A 21,178-nucleotide genomic window follows, 5' to 3' on the forward strand; every position below is an offset into this window, starting at 1 on the left:
TGTGTTCCGAGCACCCACCTCAGGGAGTTCACAACCACCTGCTACTCCAGCTCCAGGGAAGCCCGTAGCCTCTTCTGGTCTCCACACGTGCCCACATATGCACACACACAAAATCCATCCATCCATCCATCCATCCATCCATCCATCCATCCATCCATCCATCAATCCATAAAGAGTCAAGATAGACAGTAGAGAGATAGATGATAACTATATCAATAGATCAATAGATCAATAGATATAGATAGATGATAGTTATATAGATAGACAGATATCAATAGATATTGATAGTTGATAGATAAGTAGTTAGATAGATGTGATATAGATAGACTGATAGATATATAGATTAGATAGATGATAGACTGACATAGATAGATAGATAGATAGATACATACATACATACATATATACATACATACATGATAGATGATAGATAGACACAGACATAGATTTTTTTAATGTGGAGGGTTTATTTTGTCACACATTCTGAAGGGATAAAGTATAGAAGGCATGGTGTCGTGAGCAACAGTGGCAGAAGTGTGAGGCAGCTGGTCACATTGTCTCATCTGGAAGCAGAAAGAGGTTAATGCTGTGGTGCTCAGTGCTTTTATTTCAATCTAGGACCTCAGACCACGGAATAATGCCATCCATTATTGGCAGTTCTTCCCATCTCAGTTAAAGCTTTCAGGAAATACCTTTACAGATAGGAATGCCTAGAGATTTGGCTTCTGGCTGATTCTAAACCTAGTCAGGTTGACGACCAAGATTAACCACCACCTGAGTCTTCCTGTGACTTCCATCATGGATGGGAAGCAGAAAGATTACAGACCACAGGAGGAGGGAGTACTTGAACCCAAGTAAGACCTACAAGTGTTGTCTGAATCCAGCAATGTAGCTGGATTCAGAGGAGACAAATGAAGGTCGATGACCCCATGGGGTCTCAAGAGGCCTCTTCTTACCCTCTGATGAGCTGTCCTAGCATGCTCAAGGAAAGTTCTTAAATGCCCTAAGTCTGAAAATTCAGGCTTTTTTAACATAATTTTTTATTGATTCTTTGGGTATTTCACATCATGTGCCTAATCCAACTCCTTTCCCAGGCCCTCATTATCTGAGCCTCACTTCCATAGCATCCCCCAAAAGAAAATTTTTGAAAATTAATTAAAAACAAAACAAAACCCACTTTGCTCGGCAGTCTTTCCCACCTCTTCAACACTTCTTCATTCCTCTTAGTGGCACTGGGAACACGGTGTGTGACCCAGTGTACCATTTTGTCCACCCAGCTTCACTTGCAAATGTTCATTGCGGTGAGTTGTTAATCTGGTTCAAGACCTCTGGCTTCAGGTCCATCATCAATAGTGGATCCTTGCCAAAATGTTATTTTGAAAGAAGCCCTAAGTTCTTTAATTCTTGGTTTGACATTTTAAAATCTTTATTGAACAGTTAAAATCTCCCTCCAAATTCTTCCTTTCCTTTTCTTTCCTTCCTTCTCCTTTTTAGACAGGGCGACATGGAACACAGGTTGGCCTCAGACCTACGTAGCTGAGGATGGCCTCCTGATCCTCCTGCCTCTACTCTTTAAATGCTGAGGTTACAGGCATGGGCTACTGCATCTGACTTTAACATCTTCCTCCAGGTGACTTTAACATCTTCCTCCAGGTGAAGAAAGTCAGACCGTCCAGAGCTAAGCTAACATTACATCCCAGGTATCAGAAACCATGGAGGGCCACACGCTCTCTGCCCATTGTCTGTGAAAAACCCAGTGAGTGAGATGGAAACAAAATCCCCAGGAGAGAAATCACATAAAAACCAAAGCACCGCTTCCTCTGTCTGTCAGTGGGTGAATGCTAGAAACAACCCTTCAGAAACAGAGAGGACAGACAGGCAGACAAAAAATGCCTGAAGACAGACAGACAAAAGTGCCTGAACACTGAGACAAAGGAGGCAGAAACTGTAACAGCTTCACAGACTTTCTTTGAGGCCCCGAACATGATCTCAGAGAATAGATAATGACCCTAGCATGGCAATACTGAAGACTTTGCTACAGGCTTCCTTTCAACATGTACTTTTTCAAGTAGAAAGCAAATCACTGTGTTTCTTTCACTCCAAGTTGTTTTTTAATTTTTTTAAGAAGTCATGCTAATGAATAATAACAAATTAAATCAAATTAAATTTTTTATAGAAGGAAAAACTCCATTTCACAAGTTCCTTCAACCACTTATTCATTCAATGAATGTCTGATTGTCTAATGTGTGCCCCTGTCTGTTGTTCCAGGCAGTTGAGGTGCAGATGTTCATTAGGAATAAGACTAGTCTACAGTATATACAGAGAGCTATAGAAGATAAGCTGTAGGTTCATTAAGGAAATGCTGTCTGCTTCCATGATTTCTGAAAATCATAGGGGCCTTATCCAAGGTCAGACATGCTGAATTCACTACCCTCTGAAAATACTTGTCATGCTCAACGTCAACTTAGGACAGTTGAGTCACTTCTGCAGTTTTAGAGTTCAAATTCTGCTTTAACACCAGGTATGGCATATGGGGAAGAACCAACTGGTTCACTCCCTGAGATGGGTAGCATCCAACAACCAAGACATACTAATTAGCAATAATGGATTGTATTTATCCAGGCAGCTGATTTTAATGATAAGCTTTTTCCCCCTGGAAGTCCCCAAATAAAAGCTCTATCAAGAAGCAGGGCATCTTATGTCATTTACATCTCTCAACGTTTCTCGGGCTGCCTCCCATCCATCCCACTTCTCAATGTCTCTTGCATTACTGTCTTAGCTCATAAAGGACATGTGTCATCAAACCTTCTTGCCTCTTAGAGACTTGCTGGTTCCTGCAGGTTTCTTAGCATGGATGTTTTTCCTAGTGTTCTCACATTTTCTTCTCAGACAGAAGGTATGGTTGCCATGAGAATGCATCTCACAGGCCTTTAGCCACAGGGAGCGTTATCGATCTGGAGCCCCAGGCACTGAGCCTTAAAAATCCATCACAGTGTGTGTACTGAGGCCAGGATTCCCCAGGAGGGCTGCTCTACACCAACCACAGCCTAGGCCAGGGGCAGACCATTTAAGGTGTGTCAGAAAAATTCATTAATGAGTACAAATAATATTGATTAGTTATTTTTAAATAAAAGCGAATACAAAGCATTCATCATGAACAAAATGATCAAAGTTGTTGCTGGAGTTCCTGATTTTCAAGCTGCCACATGGTTCAGTAAGGCTCTCCTTTCAATGACAGAGCACAGCAGGGTTGGTGGGTAAACACTCCCTGCAGGAATGCGGGATGTTATCTGTTCAGTTGACTCTTATTCTGGTCCCATCAGATTTGCTGAACCTTCTTTAGACACCAGAACAGCACTGAACATTCTCACTCTACCTGTTATTCACTTCATTCCAGTTCAAACTTGCTTAGTGTATGGACTGTTCTCTTTACCTGCCCTGGACCCACCCATTTCTACTAAGAAATTAATTTTTCTAAGTAGATCATATAATCCAGGCTTGGGAGTATGCTTCCTAGAGAACTCAGACTAATATAGAGCATGTTTCCTAGACAGGCAGAGTCTGGCAACTTGCCTGTCCCAAGGGGTCAGTATTCTCTCTCTTCCCTTCCCCATATAGGTGTAGATACTCCTAGGTCAAGGAGCAATCTCTTGGGTGTGTGTAGGGTGGTGGGGAGGGCGGTCCACATGCACAAATGTGTACAGACACCAGTTGAAATGGCTATATTTTGGGTGCTGGAGGGTTCAGTGGTTAAGAGACCCTACTGCTGTGAGAGAAGGTCTGAGTTTAGTTCTCAGCACCCATGGTGCAGCTAACAACCATCTACAACTCCATTTACAGAGTATCTGACACCCTCTTCTGGCCTCCATGGGTATCAGGAGTGGATGTAGCACACATACGTGTATGAAACCAAATCACCCATACACATAAAATCAAGATATCTAAAAATACTTGTTTTTCTAAGGGATTTAATTTCTTTTCAAGCAGAGTTTTTTTGTGTTTTGTTTGCTGATGAATGGAGCTGGGACTGTATGCTAGGAATATCTAGATTAGCTGCTTACTGATCACTAACATGAAGATGTTCCCTTTGACCACTAGTACCACAAAGAGGCAACTTCACATGGAATCTTTTGTTTTAAACTATATGCAATGTTAATGGTGATCTTCTGAAGCTTCCTGAACGTATGCTGTTCAAACCAGGATCTTAGAGACAATTGGCTTCTTACTTAGTGTTAAGTTGGTCCTGAATATAACATCTGTGCATCATCATGGATTTCAGAGATCAGACTGTGGGTTCATACAAAACATACAGAAAAGCTTATCTGTGAAGTATATGGGGCTCATTGTCCATACCTTCTCCTCTCCCTGTGTGCCTCAGAAGGAAGGCACATCCTTTCCTGTGCATGGGAGTGGCCCTTGTCCTCATGAGCATTAATGAAGATAAGAATTAATACACGTGGCTGAGGGGATGGTTCATTCGGTAAAGTGCTTACTGCGCAAGTATGAGAACCTGGGTTTAATTACTCAGAAACCATATAAAAAGCCAGGCAGAGCAGTGCATGTCCATAATCCCAGCTCTGGGCAAAAAAGTAGAAAAGAGGGCTTGCTGATTAGCTGGGCTAGCCAATCAGTGAGTTCCAAGTTCACTAAGTAACCCAGGATCAAATGAACAAACAAACAAAAAACCAAAGTAGAAAATGATAGAGGACCTCTATGTTGACCTTTGACCTGTACTAACAATAATCACAGAGCCGGGGTGGTGGTGGCACATGCCTTTAATCCCAGCACTCGGGAGGCAAAGCCAGGTGAATCTTTGTGAGTTTGAGGCCAGCCTGGTCTATGGAGTGAGATCCAGGACAGGCACCAAAACTACGCAGAGAAACTCTGTCTTGAAAAACCAAAATCATCATCATCATCATCATCATCATCATCATCATCACCACCACCACCACCACAGAATCAGAGAGAGAAAGAGACTTAGCATATGGAAGTTTTATCTGAAGAAAAGTTCAAAGTTCTGCAAACTTCTATAAACATTCCTAAATGTTTTCCTGGGACCATGAGGAAATGGTCATTACTCTAAGGCAAGGAAGGAAGCCGGTCCAGAAATGCAGAGCCCAGAGACAAGGAAGCTGTAACCCAGTTACACAAATTACAAATTCAGACTTTCCTCTAGACTTCCAGATATCTGAAGCAATCAATTCATTTAATCCAAATTAAGTCAGTTTTGGCTTTGCTTTCACCCAAGACCATGCTAAATATAATAGAGAGCCTTATTGTATAGGAAATAAAACTCTCTTGAGCTATGATAGAAAAAAAATGGAAGTAAACTTTTAAAATTTCTAGCATCCGGAAATCAGACTTAATCACACATTCAAGGAGTAATATTGATTCATAAAGGAAGAAGAAAGAGCTTACTTAGATCATTCCTTCAAAGCAATTAAACAAACAAACAAAATGAAGAGTGACATCCTGATCCAGCAGGCAGGCAAGAGGTACTTCCTTGGATGAAGGACTGTGACAGGTACAAGGTTAGGCCAAATATGTATGGGACTGGGGGATGATGGTGAGAGGTGTTTGTTTTAGTGACAGGACAAAAGACATTTTAGCTCATGCCTTGTCAGCATAGATGAATCAAAGGAAAGTGATGTGGCCTGGGAAAGGCTCTTCATGTTGGATGGATAAATTAATTACACATTTCGCCTTCTCTGAATTCCAAGCAAACTGAAAAACTGAGATGAGCACAAGTCAAGATTATTACAACGTTAGTGTTATTGCTAGATGCTGGGGATCAGAGAACGCATTTCCTATATTCATCCTCCATGCCCTAACTAGTTGACTCACCTGCTGACTCACAGGGAATGCACCTAAATTTAGGTGTTCCTCTCCTTGTCCTGCCTTCCTTTCTTGAAGAAACAGAACTCTGTAAGTTTTGCAACACATAAGAAAAATAAGAAGGAATATTCATTGTAATCAAGGCAATTCCTCAACAAAGAGCTGAATTTAATCCCCAAGAAATATGTTACTTGTTATCTCAACTTTGTCTAAATGAAGAAGTTGAGCCAATAAATGTGAGTCTCCAAGCATTCCACCAGTGAGTCAATTATTCTTCCTCCACACAAAGACAGATAGAGGGATGTCTAGGGGGATATGACTGCTATTCTAACCACTCTGTTGTGGTTAGCATTCCCTCATGGGCACAAGAGTATGGTGCAATAATATCTTCCTCAATGGGGACAAGAACTTGAGCATGCTGGAATGACTAATCCCAGAAGAAGCCCATATCTGACATACTGACATATACATTATAAAGCTCTAAAGGGTTCCATTTTGTGCACAATTAAGAAAGCAACCTTTTACTGTCAGGAGAACAATGACATCCTTGACAGAAGGATGGAACTGATTGAAGCCAACACAAAGTGGAAAAAATAATGTAGAGCATGTCAAGTGTCACTAGTTAACACCTCCCACTCTACATGCCCATCATACATATGGGATTCCTATCAAGCCACAGGCCTCTAAAGAAATTTCTACCATCCCAATGCTATAATTAGAAAAGATTAGATATTCTTAAAATGAATGTATGATTTATACTAAATTATATACTTGACAAAAAAAAAGAGGCTGGATCCAGGTTGATGACCTCTCTCTCAGGAAGACAGAAGTAAATTACAGTTGTCTGAGACTGGATGCTTCAGTAAACATGGAACTCGTTCATATTACATAGCTCACATTAGCAGTACCCTCAAGTAGACTCTAGTAAAATACAGTAGGAAAAGGGTACTGGGCCCCCAAAGAAGGAGGATTCTCTACGTGGAGAAGCTGCTGCATGTGCAGACAACTCAACTTTGAAAACAGACTAAATTCAGAAGCCAGACTAAGTTCAGAAGTGTCTTACTAGACCTGGAGGTCATATGTTTTACTGTTTTCAGCAATTTTGAGTGCCCAGGATCTGCTAAACATGATTAAGATTAAAGCATATAGAGAACAGGGTGGAACCTGCCTGTGTAGAAGGAAGCAGTTGCTATGGCAAGGATGATAAATAGACTGCTAAGAAGAACACAAAGAGAAAGACTTGTCTGAATCAATCTGGTTCAAATTGCCACTTTAAACACATTCATGTACTCTTCATTGGAGAATGGAGCATGTGGAGATCACTAGAAATGAGTACTCATTGCAAACTATTAACGGTGTAGGGTTTAACACAATATCCCAGGCACAGGGTGAGGGATAGGATTAGGGTTAGATTTAGGGTCAAGTCTACTGTTCTTATTGAGTTTATGTACTGGGATAGGGCTAAGCTTTGGCTTATGGTTAGGATTAGATTAGGTATAAGGCTAGATTTAAGCTTTCCCATACCCTAACTGGTAGGGAAAGGACAAAGAAAGAAAGAAAGAAAGAAAGAAAGAAAGAAAGAAAGAAAGAAAGAAAGAAAGGAAGGAAGGAAGGAAGGAAGGAAGGAAGGAAGGAAGGAAGGAAGGAAGGAAGGAAGGAAGGAAGGAAGGAAAAAAGAAATGTCTTGGTTGCCCAGAGTCCCTGAAGGAAATTCCAAATGCTGTAGAATGTCCAGAGTATTTTCATGCTCACCTTTCCTCTCAGAGTAAACATGCTCCACCCAGCATGTCAATTTTACCCCCAAATTATAAATGGAATGCCACAACCTCAGTTGGAAGCTATCTTAGTTACGTCTTTCTATTGATGTGATAAGACATCATGACCAAAGCAATTGATAGAAGAGATTTCATTGATGCCAACAATTTCAGAGGATGAGTCCATGATGATCATCATCATGGTGGGGAACGCAGCAGCAGGCAAGTCCTAGAGCAAAAGACGAGAACTTACACTAATCTACAAATAGGAGGCGCGGGGGAGAGGGAGAGAGAGGGGGAGAGAGAGAGAGCAAGAGAATACACTGGGAGTCTACTAAAACTTCAATGTCCACCCCTACTGCCAAGTTCCTCCAACAAGAACACATCTCCTAATCTTTCTCAAATAGTTCCACTAACTGGGTACCAAGTATTCAAACATATGACCGTATAGAGGCCATTTTCATTCATATACACAGGGGCCATTTACTTGTTGCACTAAATTTGAATGGAAGATGGTTTATAGGCTATTGACAGAGACAGATAGAAATAAAACTTGAAGTTTTGTTGCAAGGTCTCTGTGTTTCTTCCTCTAGACTGCCAACTCTTCACTGTGGCCTCTGACTGGCAAAAGCTATGTAGATTTTTTCTTTATTGCAAATGCAATCTTAGAAACATAATTTTACATAAAATCTTACATAAAATCCTTATGTAGGAACTGAGTGGTTTGTTTATTTTTTCTAATATTCTCTCTAAATTATGATACTATGTTACTGTGGTGATAATTTTATCTGCCCTTAGTCCTTGTAAAATGTCAAGGATCAGAAGGTAGGTTGATTTAATTCAAGTTGGGCAGTACCAGAGTAATTAGATTCACCAATGACGGAAAGGCAATCCAAAGCTGACCATTGAAAATAACTGTTATTTCAAATTCCCAAAGTGACTAACTACTAAGAATTATTTTAAATGGTCTGCTATTTCCTGGGCAATGGCTATATACTTTGTAAATAGTCCTTCCTTCTTACTATGTAGTAATCTATGCAACAAATACAATTCTCCTTCCGCAGGTGATAAAGTTGAGAACTCAGACGTCAAAGTCCAGAGCTATTTGTACCCCTGATCCTGTACTCAGCACCATGTTCTGCTTAATTAAGGAGAGAAACCACCTTGGGGTGTTTAGGTGGAGTTGGGTGCCTATAGATGGCAGCTTCAGACATTCTATGACAAACACGTTCTATGACAACACACATTTGTCCTCATGTCCTGTGAGCATGTGGACAGCATGCAAAGGGACAGAGCCTAGAAGCAAAGGTGCCTCTTTGGGGCTGATACCTGAGCCCACAGACACCATCAGTGGCCACAGAGAATCATCTTTACCTGTCTTAGTTTCATCTCCTAGGGCTAAAATAAAATACTTTAAAAAGAGGAAGGGTTTATTCAAGCATTCAAATGAGGAAGTGAAGGTGGCAGGAACTTGAAGAGGCTGCTCAGATCACGTCTGAGGAAACGTAGTGAGGAAACATTGAAGGATGAAAGGATGCGTGCTGCTCAGTTCCCTGTGTTCATACCATTCAGAATCCCAGCCAGCAGGTGGGTCTTCCCTCCCCAGTTAATGTAATCACAACCACCCTCCACAGGCATGCCTAGATGCCCCTTTCCCTCTTGATTCCAGATTCCATCATGTTGCCAATCAATGCTGACCACCACACCACCCTTCCCTTTTCTTAGCACAGTCACAGTTAGTTGAGATGGCCAAGGAGGTTCATCAGCTTTTAGGAGAGTGAATCTGCCCCATCCTCTGTAGGAGAAGAACTGAGAACACTTAAACCAGCCTTAGATTTCTCCTTCTTGGTTAGTGATTAGTTTAGTTACTCAAAAGATCTTTTAGAATGTGTTTTCCTACTGAAAAGGAAGATGTTAGTCTGATGTGGGCCTTCAGCTCATTTGTCAGGTTATCTTCTTGTTTGGAATGTAGATGTGGTGCATGAGGAAGAACTGCCAGTTTATAGCCAGGAGGCAGCATGGATGAGGGAAGAAGCCACCATCTCATAATGGCTGTTCTGCTTTGCTTTACCATTGCTGTGATGAAACACTCTAACCGAAAGCAACCTGGGGAAGGAAGAGCTTATTTTGTGCACTCTTTCAGGTCACAGCCCATCACTAAGAGAACACGGCAGGAACTCAAACAGGAACTGAAGCAGAGACCATGGAGAAATTCTGCTTACTGCTCCACTCTCCAGCTCATGCTGGGCTGGCTTTCTTATATAGTCAATGTCCACCTATTCAGGGATGGCTCCACCCAGAGTGGAACCATCCCTTAGCCATCCCTAAGTCTGTAGGGAAATAAATTTGAGGGATTAATTCATTCATTCAACCACAATTTTATTAAGTATTTCTGTTTAGTATCTTTGTTTACTTTGTGACTTTTGGCATCTTGCAATTAAAGCATGCCTCCAAGTATGCCCAAATACCAACTGGCAAGTCTAAGAACCTAAACATAGTCAGTGGATGCCTCCATACCAGAGGTAAAGACCGAGCTGAATCTGGCATTTAGCCACTTAAGTTACTCTAGAAATAACCTTCTATGAGCATTCTCCTTCAAATGCTGTGTTGTATTTTTTACTGACTTAACAATGGTGTCTCCACTTTCTTAGAACCAACAGATATCTGGCTAATCTGACTTCTGGTCTCAAAGGGGATGCCTGCAGTACCACCCAGGTGATGTACTTTGGTAAGCCTCCACCCTAACTGCACTGGGACAACCAGATAACCAAGAATGGAATGCAAGTTATCACACTGGCATCTCAGCAAAGTTATGACACAGGGCAGAGAGACAACACTACAAGCCAGGTCTTGTATTCTTATGCATTCAATAAACATTGCTGCACGTCATGTATGTGCCAACCACACCTGTAACTGACAGAATTACAGGGAATACATAAAGACAACAAAACATTGTCTTCATGGAAAGTACCTTCTAGTGAGAAAGCTAAATAATATATCATCAAATAAGTGGTGTGTTCATTAAATATATCTACATAGACAGATGATGGAGATATTGATGATAGAAATAATATTTAGAGAGTGGCAGAAATTTGGAGAATAAAATGAAGGGAGCTTAGAAATATTGGGAAATGCTTCTGATGTGGTGTGGCTTTTCTGGCGTCAGCCTCTCCTCCGTGAGTAATGAAAGGCATGCAGTAGGCTGCTTTCCTCGCTGGCATGCTTTGCAATGACAATGAGTCTTCAGAAGCATGTGGATGTACTACCCTTCTGATAACGTTAAGCTCAAAATCACTTTGTAGGTCATTTTCCCCATGGGAGCTCCTATTAGCATATATTCTTATTTATAGAATGACTAGGAATTGCAACTTATTTAATTATTCAATCATGTCTTATTAATACAGTAATTACACAAGATGAGTTGCTATAACAATGATTTATGGTTACTCTTGTACCCCAATAGTTAATGCAATGGCCAATGCCTACTATGTGCTCAAAAAAACTGTATTGGAATGAAGAGAGATATTCCAGCTCACCTTCATTTATTCAGTTATGAATATGTTGGTCGTTTTTCTTTCCTTCAGCAATCCTTAATGGTTCACTGATCTTATGTAAAGAATTCCATTCAAGTTGCATTCTTTCACACCCATAAGATCTAGACACGTACTTCATCTTCCAGGTAGAGTAAATTTTACTTCTATATTATGTGTCTGCTGAGATGGAGGTAAGCTATTTATAGCTAGTAATCCCTGAAGATACTTCACAATGAGTATGCACCCGCACATGTACACACTCAATGACATGGATACAAACTTCCTCTACACAAGTAGTTCTCAACCTTCCTAAGGCGACCCTTTGATACAGTTCCTCATGCTGTGGTGACCCCCAACCATAAAACTATTCTCACTTCTGTTTCATAACTGCAATTTTGCTACTGTTGTGAATCATACTGTAAATATCTGAGAGGCGGGATATCTGATAGGTGACACCTGAGAAAGGGACGATCGAGCCTCAAAGGAGTCATAACCCACACATCAAGAAGCACTGCTCAGGCCGGGCGGTGGTGGCGCACGCCTTTAATCCCAGCACTCGGGAGGCAGAGCCAGGCGGATCTCTGTGAGTTCGAGGCCAGCCTGGGCTACCAAGTGAGTTCCAGGAGAGGCGCAAAGCTACACAGAGAAACCCTGTCTCGAAAAACCAAAAAAAAAAAAAAAAAAAAAAAAAAAGAAGCACTGCTCTACACAGCGAAGGATGGAGTGTGAACAGATAATTGATTTACATCACACCTCAGACATCGGGTTGCTTTTCTCGAGCTAGCCTCTGGACAGATGTTTCCTCAAGACTCTACAATATTCAGGGAGCTTTCTGAAATGCTAATTCCCTGATGCTTTCTGAGGACATGTTGAACATGAGAACACTTGGAAGATTAAATGTCAAAATTTTGGTTTCTTGGCAAGCAATGTCACAAGAGTATATGACCAAAATCTTGATTGCCTACTCATTATTTCATTTTGTTGTTCCTTGAGATAGGATCTTACTGTATAGCCCAGGCTATACTATATAGCCAAGGCTGCCCTGAAACTTACAGCAATCCTACTGCTGCAGCTCCTCAGGTGTTAGGATTATAGGTATGAGATACTATGGCCACATGGCCCATTCATTCTTCAATTCATTATTTATATATTTATTTCAAAATCTTTCGTAATTCTCATAACTATGAATATGCTAAAAAAGATGGATAGTACTTACCACACAATACAGGTAAGGGCATTTCTGTTCACTACCACAGTCATATTCATAATACAGAAGATTTGCCATTATACCAATGTGTCTGAACTTGAGACCCATCTAACTGCTGGGTTCAAATTCAGTGCCCCGAGAGTAGTGCCATATGCCACCTGCCTGCCTCCACCCAGACCCTGTCATTGTAAGAAGACTCTCCTTTTTTTTGACAGGTAGGTTGCAATATGAAAACATCTAGAATAATGTCTGGTAGGAAAATAGAAAACCAATCACATTGCTTTTTGGACAGCAAAGGAAGAAAATCAGAAAACAACCATAAAACACTAAGATTGTTAGTGTTTACCAGAAAGCCAGACTGAGAGGAAAGATAGACTGTTCACTGTCATCCACTTTTAAGAGGCAATCATTACAAAGATCTTTATGTAAGGGACATGGAAGAGTGGAAGGGAAACCGTCTTTGGCCACACTTTTATAGATGATATAGAAACATGCTTTATTCGGTCATTTCTTATATGGCCCCTTGATAAAAGGAAAGGACATCCTCTTAAATAGACATTCTCTTGAGGCAATTTAACAGAGTCCAGAGTAGTAGCTTTGAGACTTAAAGCTATGGCTCATCTAACTTGCTACAGGATTAGTTTGTTGGTATTTAAGGAGAAGAGATGAGGCCAAAGTGCTCATCTCAAATATTGTTTTTCATGTTGTCAGTGGGGGGGATGAGGAATCGGGTTACAACAACTGGACCTTCTTTTTAATGCAGCTCACTCTGTCGGCCTTTTTCCTCTCCCTCTTCCTCTGCTAGCCTTTGTTTATTGAGGAATATTGTTTTTAATCTTTCCTCTGTCAAAGCATAATATCATCCCTGAAGTCATTGCCAGGGCAGACATTCCTCCCATGGGAACTGGAGTCTTTCCTTACCACACATGAGAGTTCAAGTTTGTGTCATTTATTGTAATCTATGTTTCCTTCAAAGTATCTCAATAGAGAGCTGGAAATATATGAGCATCAATAAATCAAAGAGTCTCTAAAGTACAGAACAGTGTTTTCTAAAATAACATGTTGATATCCCAACTTCCAATATGTGTATAGGTGATCATATTTGGTAGTATAACCGAGACCAAAATGAAAGAAAGCAAGATGATGTCATATTGAGTCAACATGGATTTGCTACAAGAGCTGGTGTCCACATGAGAAAAGAGGGACATTAAACATAGCACAGGGAGTTGGAAAAATGGCCTGCTCATTAATGTGTTTGTTGCACAAGCATGAAGAGCCAAGTTCCATCCACAGAACCCACATAAAAAGACCAGGTATGGAGGCTTGTGCTTATAATTCCAGCATGAGGGAGGCAGAGACAGGTGAATCCTTGGGACTCACTATCCTACCTGGCAAGTTCCAAGATATTGAGAGACCCTGTCTCAGAAAGCAATGTTGATAGCACCTAAGGAATGACACCAGAGGCCTCTGGCCTTCACATGCAAGTGTGCATGTATGCATATGTACACAAATACATACATGCACACAGACACTCATACATAGATATGTATATGCACAAGTACATGACAGGAGATACACAGAGAATTGACATATAAAGATGGAAGCAAAGGCCAGAGTGATTCAGCTACAAGGTGTGTTGAGGGCAGCTGACAACTAATGCAAGCTGAAAAGGGCAGGAAGAGATCCTATGCTGCAGCCTTGCAAATACACATTTCAGTCATATAAAGGCTCCAAGTTTGTGGCATTTTGTTGCTGAAGTCCCTGGAATCAAGTAACTCCCTAACAGTTCTTTAAATATAAGTGGTATACAAATATAACAGATGGAAGTTTCTAAGGACAAACAAGATTTAGTTTTTCCAAGTTAATAACAATTCAGAGGTCAATGTGAACTTGTAAATACAATACCATTAATAATGATGATGATGACATAACCCCACAAATCCATGAGACACCCATGTCCAGACGTTGGGAAATCTCCACTCTTCTGAGTCCTTCCATTCTTCTTAGATCATCCAATAGGGAATATTCTCCCTAAACATCACGTCACAAAGAGGAACTAAATGTTACCACTTTCCTTTCAAGGGCATCATGAAGATCTGTGTCTCTAAAATGTTTGTCCAAGAAACTGGGGTTTCTTGGGGGGCTGTCACCAGCTAAATATAAAGTATGTTATTATCCCCCTGAAACCTTGGCAATTCTTTGTCACTTGCTTTTGAAAAGAAAATTATACTCACCCAAAGCATTTCATTACAACCTGAACTGTCTATTCAATATAAATTTAGCAATCTAAATTTATATAACCCTGCAGCCAAATGCAATAGAGTTAGGAGCCCAGGGCACCAAATGTTGCTGTTTCAGAAAATAAGTCTTGGTTTGTGTGACGTCTCCTGACTGCTCAGTCTATAGTCTGAATCTCTTCAGGTCAGAGGGGCCACTCCAACTACATGGTGGGGTGGCTTCCCTATGATAGTTTTTGCTAGGTACATCTTATAGAGTTAGTTACTAAGAATTGTAACTCTCTGGAAATTCGGATTTCTTCTATTGAAAACTTATTATTTATAAAACTGTATTATCTATCTGTCTATCTATCTATCATTCATCATCATCATCATCATCCACCCATCATCCATCAGTGTAACTATCTCTCTTTTGAAACACGGTCTCACTATAAGGCCTGGAACTCACTACAGACCAGGCTAGCCAGAAACTTTTCATGTTCCTTCTGCTACTGCAGTTTTGGGATTGCAGGCATATGCCACTGTGATCAGCTGAAATTCCTTATCCAAGGTGCATAGAAAAAAACAAAGCCTCATTAAGGCGAGGCATCTTTAACTCGGGCAAGACTTTCTGGATGCTAGAGCTATGTGTGAATGCTTATATTATGTGTGAGTTCAGGCTGTATATGGTAGAAATGTTATTTTGAGTCCTCCATTTGAACAGAATCAAATGAATGTTAGTTTGTGTGGTAGTTTTTCCTAATCCCTAGTATCTTTAAGAGTGGTACAGATCTAGATGATAATACCATTCCTGTGTTTGGTTCATGCATTGTTGTATTACATGTACAATGCAGAGCTCATACCTAAGTCACATGGTTGGCATATGGATCCAGTGAGCTAATTCTGTCAAAGACGGAATATGGTTTCCCTTACATAGTTTGTTCACTCCTCCATGCATCTCCTTTGGAAAATGTTCAGATTTGCTCTACTACCTCCCTGAGAGTAGAAAGCTAGAACTCCTGCTAATTCCAGCAGTAGACACATCCCTGGCACTCATTTCAGCTCCATTCTGGGGCACTCTTAATTCCTGGAAAGACTCATCTTATTGATGTCAGGGGACATTTCAGGATACAAACATTACTACCCAAATCTCATTTCAGATACTTGATAAGAGAATATTTTACAAATTATCATGCAGATGTAGGTACTGCTGACATTGTTGAAGGCTTAAGTATTATTAAGTGGCATTATTGCTGTAACAGTACCATGAAATGTGGCAAACTATGGGGATTATATATTACATTAATTGGCAGCACTTTATGCTTTCAGTAATACCCTTAATTATTAAAATCTTTATCTTGGAGGAAACAGCTAACACCAGGTTATAAAATAACTAGGAGGTGTGACCCCTGTTCTATTTGCAGGGCTCCTGTTTTAGAAGTATGTCTTTCTTGTCTTCTATTGGGATTCTGTATAATTACGTGTGACTTTGACTTCAAGGGAACATTTTAGAATATTAAATAAGTGGGGTTAGTCTTACGGGAAATTCAGCAGAAGGTATTTACACAGGAGCAAACTGAACACTAATTCCTTTGTAATGAACATTTCTAGAACCTCTCCTTTCCCTACTTATACCTCATCCCATGGTTATTGCAAACTTCATGGTTTGACTATGATAAGAACGAACCTCACAACACTATTACAGCACACAGTTAGAGTAAATTGGTGTTTGCAGAATGCATATCTCAGTATTGCTGCTACATAAATAATACTTACTGAACCACTGCATAGTAGGCTAACTGGAAGCAGTACATATGTGTGCCCAGGTTTAAGTAGAAGGGCACTTATTTAGAATCTATGGATGTCCAAAGATATCCCTTCAAATCCCTGGGAATAAGGATACTAACATCTTGGGACCATGTTTAATTGCTTGGGACATGTCATATGACCTGGTTACAGAAATTCTGAATAAATAATGAAAGGTGAGGGAGGGAAGCTATACCATTGAACAGCTCTTAACTAAGATGTTCTGCAGTCAAGTCGAACCTCTTCTTTTGCCAGCTCTGTAGCCTTGAACAAGTTATTTACATGTTTGTATTTCAGGTTTATGATGTGTAGGATGTGGGTGTGAATTAGGGTATCAAGTTTCCAGTGGCAAAATACTTAGGAACAGAGCACAGTATAGAGTAGGTCCTCTATGAATTCTTAGAGTCAAGAGAGCTGAGGTCAAGTCCTAATCCACATTGTGTAATCTTCAAAGAGTTGTTTTGCCTCTTCAGACCACATTTCATTATCCACAAGTGAACAAGTACTGACAAGACCATCTCGTTGTTAGAGCATAAGCTTTAGCTTTGAGTTGCTAAAATAAACTCTTGAGATAGACAATGTAAGAAGAAGAAGAGTTCTGATTTGGTGCATGGTTGTTTGGTCTTGTTACATTAGCATGCATGGTGGGACCTAGAATGAAAGAAGGTGATAAGCTCATCACTGCCAAGAAGTAGGAGGTACGGGAACACACCCCTATGATGTAACTTCTTCCAACTAAGCTGCCTTGTTAAAGATCCCGTCATGTGTCAGGAAGTGGTGGCGCATGTCTTTAATCCCAGCACTCAGGAAGCAGAGCCAGGCAGATCTCTATGAGTTTGAGGCCAACCTGGGCTACAGAGTGAGTTCCAGGAAAGGCACAAAGCTACACAGAGAAACCCTGTCTCAAAATAACAAAAAAAAAAAAAGATCCCATCATCTTCCAGGAACACTGAGGTCTAAGGCTTTGACACACAGAACTTTGGGGAATACATCAGACACAAGCCAGCAGCATCTCTCATTCAAGTGTTTTCTGGTAGAGTCACAGAATTCAGTTCCTTCTGGAACCTTCTCAAATCTTCTCTGGAAAAGGTTTTGAAATGTGTCCAAGATAACTACTGCCATCTCCGTGTCTTTAGCAACTTGAATGGCCCATGAATATGGCCATGAAGGGGTCATGGTTGCCTCTTGTGAGAACTGTTTTGAGAACTGGATTGGACAGTCTCATAATGAATGTGCATAACTCAGACTGGGGGCTGAGAATCGTGTAAAGTTTCACAGTGGTTTTAAGTGGAATTGGAAAGAAGGGAAATGAAACACAGATTAGAAGGGACTGTGGTTACAAGAAAACTGCACTTGATATGCAAGCAAAGATAAAGATACGTACTCATCTGCTGAAATCAAAACACCAGGAGAGAGCAAAGGGTTCAGAAACATGAGAGGAAAATTGATAACTAAATGAAGGAGATGCTGGAGATTGTTGGAGGGATGTGGAGGGTTTTAGATGCTCTCTCCATGAATCAATGAATTGAATTTAATATTGGTGACTAGATGACTTAATTGAGCTCTCTGATTTCAATGATATCCACAAAAGCAAAAAAAAGTGCACGTCAAATTCTAAATTATGCCCAGTTGATTTCTGCATTTGTACTTGCTGAAGAAATAAAAGCAAAATGACAAAGATTGATTCTGGCTTTCTCCGGAGACTTTGCTGGCACTGATAATGCAGTTGGTATCATAATTACGTTGGGAGTCCCAAAGACAGAGCTCTTCGGGAACCAACATTTGGGCAATTGTGTAGGGCTGTCACTCTTCACAGCATCTGATCTAGCCCATCCATAGCTGTTCTTCTGACTGCAGGTGGTATGGTGCCTCCACTTCCTCACTGTTGCTTCAGACCAGGGACAGAGGTCAGAGGAGGGCATGAACCACCTCTCTCTGTCTTCTGCTAGCTTGGAATTAGCCACTGATTTTTCTAATGTCTGTTCATCATTGTCTTTTCAAGCAGGAGATTTTGTCCCTTGTAATCTGCATGGCTTGGGAAAATGAGATACATCGATTCATTTGTTGGTCTCTTCATTTACCAACACTGTGCAAGGCACCAAGTCATCAAGGATGGAAAAGACATGGAGTCTTCAAGAAGTACAATATCTAGTGTACAAAGCGCTCCTAGCAGGACCCAATCGACCCAGACCTACAGAATGACTAAAAACTTCTCAAAATGCAATGTAGCAATTATCCTGCTTGGAAAATCTTTGCTGTTACACCTCTTCCCAGGTCTATCATCCCTTTTTATACCAATTAGTGTGTTTCATGTTACAAACAACAGAGAGACGATACACTTAGTTTAAATAATGAAGACATTATTTGGTTAAACATGGGAAGCCCAGTGGGAGAGCAGACTTCCTGGTTCTCTGAGTCTACTGTCTTATCTGTAAGTGACTATGCACTGGTGTCCCATGCATTTCGAGTCCCTTTTCAGGCATTAGAGGCAAACTGACCATGCCATTTCTAGGAGGTGAGAGAGAAAATTGGAAGCCATTCTCTAAATTTTCCAACACATTTCTTCCCCATATCTCACTAATTTGAGATGAGCTATGATGCCATTAAGAAACTGGTCCCCATGCCCAGAATATAGGCGAATATTGATTGCTTTAGACCATGGCTGCCCACAACAATGACAATTGGAGCATTACATTAACTGGATCCAGCTTAGGCAAATCAGAGTTCATTCTTGGAGCAGAAGGTCAGACTACTCTCTAGGTTTCATGGTGGCCCTATAAAAGGAAGGATGCAGAAGAGATGCCAATTGGTCACGGGCTAGTGGCAAGATCCCATTGTAGAAACTGGAATGTCTACCACTTCTCTGACCTTGACAAGAATAGGAAATATTTGTCACTTGGGGAAATAAAATCTTTACAAGATCTGGTCCCTAGAATGAATAGTGGCTTTGAATACCAAATCAGCTCTCAGATAGCCCTTCCCACTATATTTTCCTATTCTCAGCCATATTTGAGGTGTTTGCTTCAAGGCCCTCACTCCTTTAATCCCAGGATGATGGTAGAAAGCAGAAAGGTATATAAGGCGTGAAAACCAGCAACTAGAGCTGGTTAAGCTTTTAGGCTTTTGAGCAGCAGTTCAGCTGAGTGCCATTCGGATGACGACGCAGAGGCTTCCAGTCTGAGGAAACAGGATCAGCTGAGAAGTTGGCCAGGTGAGGTCAGCGGTGACTTGTTCTGCCTCTCTGATCTTCCAGCATTCACCCCACTACCTGGCTCTGGGTTTGTTTTATTAATAAGACCCTTTAAGATTCCTGCTATAGATGCTAGGAAATGAACTGGGTCCTCTACAAGAAGCCATCTTTGTAGCCCCTCCTAAACTTTAAATAACCTCCAGGTAACTTCAGACATAATGTAAATATTATCAAAATCCGAACCATACTGAATTTCTCAGGAAATAATGACAAGAAAAAAAAAGTTTGTGCATGTTTGCTACCATCATAATGTTTCCCAAATACTTTTGATGTATACAACTGGTTGAATCAATGGACCCAGACCTCATGGATGATGAAGCTGGGTAGATCCCATTGGCTTGCTGGCAGGTTGAACTCTGAAGGTAGAAGGAAGTATTTTCCACATTGTATCACTTAGAGAGGTTGTTTTGATTCTCTGTCACTCGCTGTTCTCACAGGGCAGGGAAGCAATTTCAGAAGCATCCCTCTTTCCTTGGCTTGTTTTTGTGTAAAGGTTAAAGTCTGATTCTCAAAAAGCAACATTTCTTCACTGTGAATGACTGAAGCCGGTACTGTGGGCTCTGTTGAAAAATCACTTATAAACAAGCAGCAGAAAGCATGCAGCCCTGCCTGGCAAGAGATGAGGGTGGGAGAAATCTATAGAATGCAGCAGAGCAGCCTCCAGTGTGAAATGTTGACCTGGGTCATTTTACACATCTGTGTCATCTGGCCTGTTCCTAGAAGGAACTCTGTTATAAAAGATTTTTAAGGAAGAGATGACATAACCCAGATCCTCAAGAACAGGAGGAAACTTTGGAAATCATTTCATTTTTTTTTCAAAAATTAATCAGTCTGGATGTCCATCAACAGATGAACAGGTAATGAAAATGTGGTATTCATACACATTGGAATTTTCTTCAGTCATAAGAAAAATTTAATTTGGAGGAAACTGGATGGAACTGGAAAATATATTAAATGAGGTAATTCAAACTCAGAAATACAAATCCTGTACGTTTTCTCTTACATGTAGATCCTACCTACGTGTGTGTGTGTGTGTGTGTGTGTGTGTGTGTGTGTGTGTGTGCGCACGTGCGTGTGTCTCTGTGTGTGTGTGTGTGTGTGTACTTATGTGCAAGTGAATACAAACAGAGACTAGGAAACTAGAAGGGGACCCATGCTAGGAGAAAAATGGAGTGTTAATGGAGGGGTGGTGAGGGTAATAAACATATGTAACATGAAAATTGAAGGGGACTATTCCAGGTGGAAAGGTAAAAGTGGGGAGGGTGGTCAGGTAGTTGGAGGAGAGCAGAGGAAAGGATGGGAAGCCAGGGTCAACTGAAAGGACCTATGAAAATACTATAGGGAAATCTATTCCCATACAATACCTTTAAAAAGTCATATTAAATAATAAAATAAATGCTACAGCCATGAGAATTAAAGCGGCCTTTCCAAGAACACTTTCTTAAGTGTTTCTTAAGGGAGTGATAATTGGGAGGAGTCAAAGATGAAGAAAACAAGAATGCTTTACAATGTCAATAGACAGAGCCAGAGTACAGAGGTGGTAGGTCAGAACCATACCAGAGCTCTGAAACGCTGGG

Source organism: Peromyscus californicus, unplaced genomic scaffold (genome assembly GCF_007827085.1).
Source record: "Peromyscus californicus insignis strain IS unplaced genomic scaffold, ASM782708v3 Scaffold_1__1_contigs__length_55948999, whole genome shotgun sequence".
In the NCBI taxonomy this organism is placed as follows: Eukaryota; Metazoa; Chordata; class Mammalia; order Rodentia; family Cricetidae; genus Peromyscus; species Peromyscus californicus.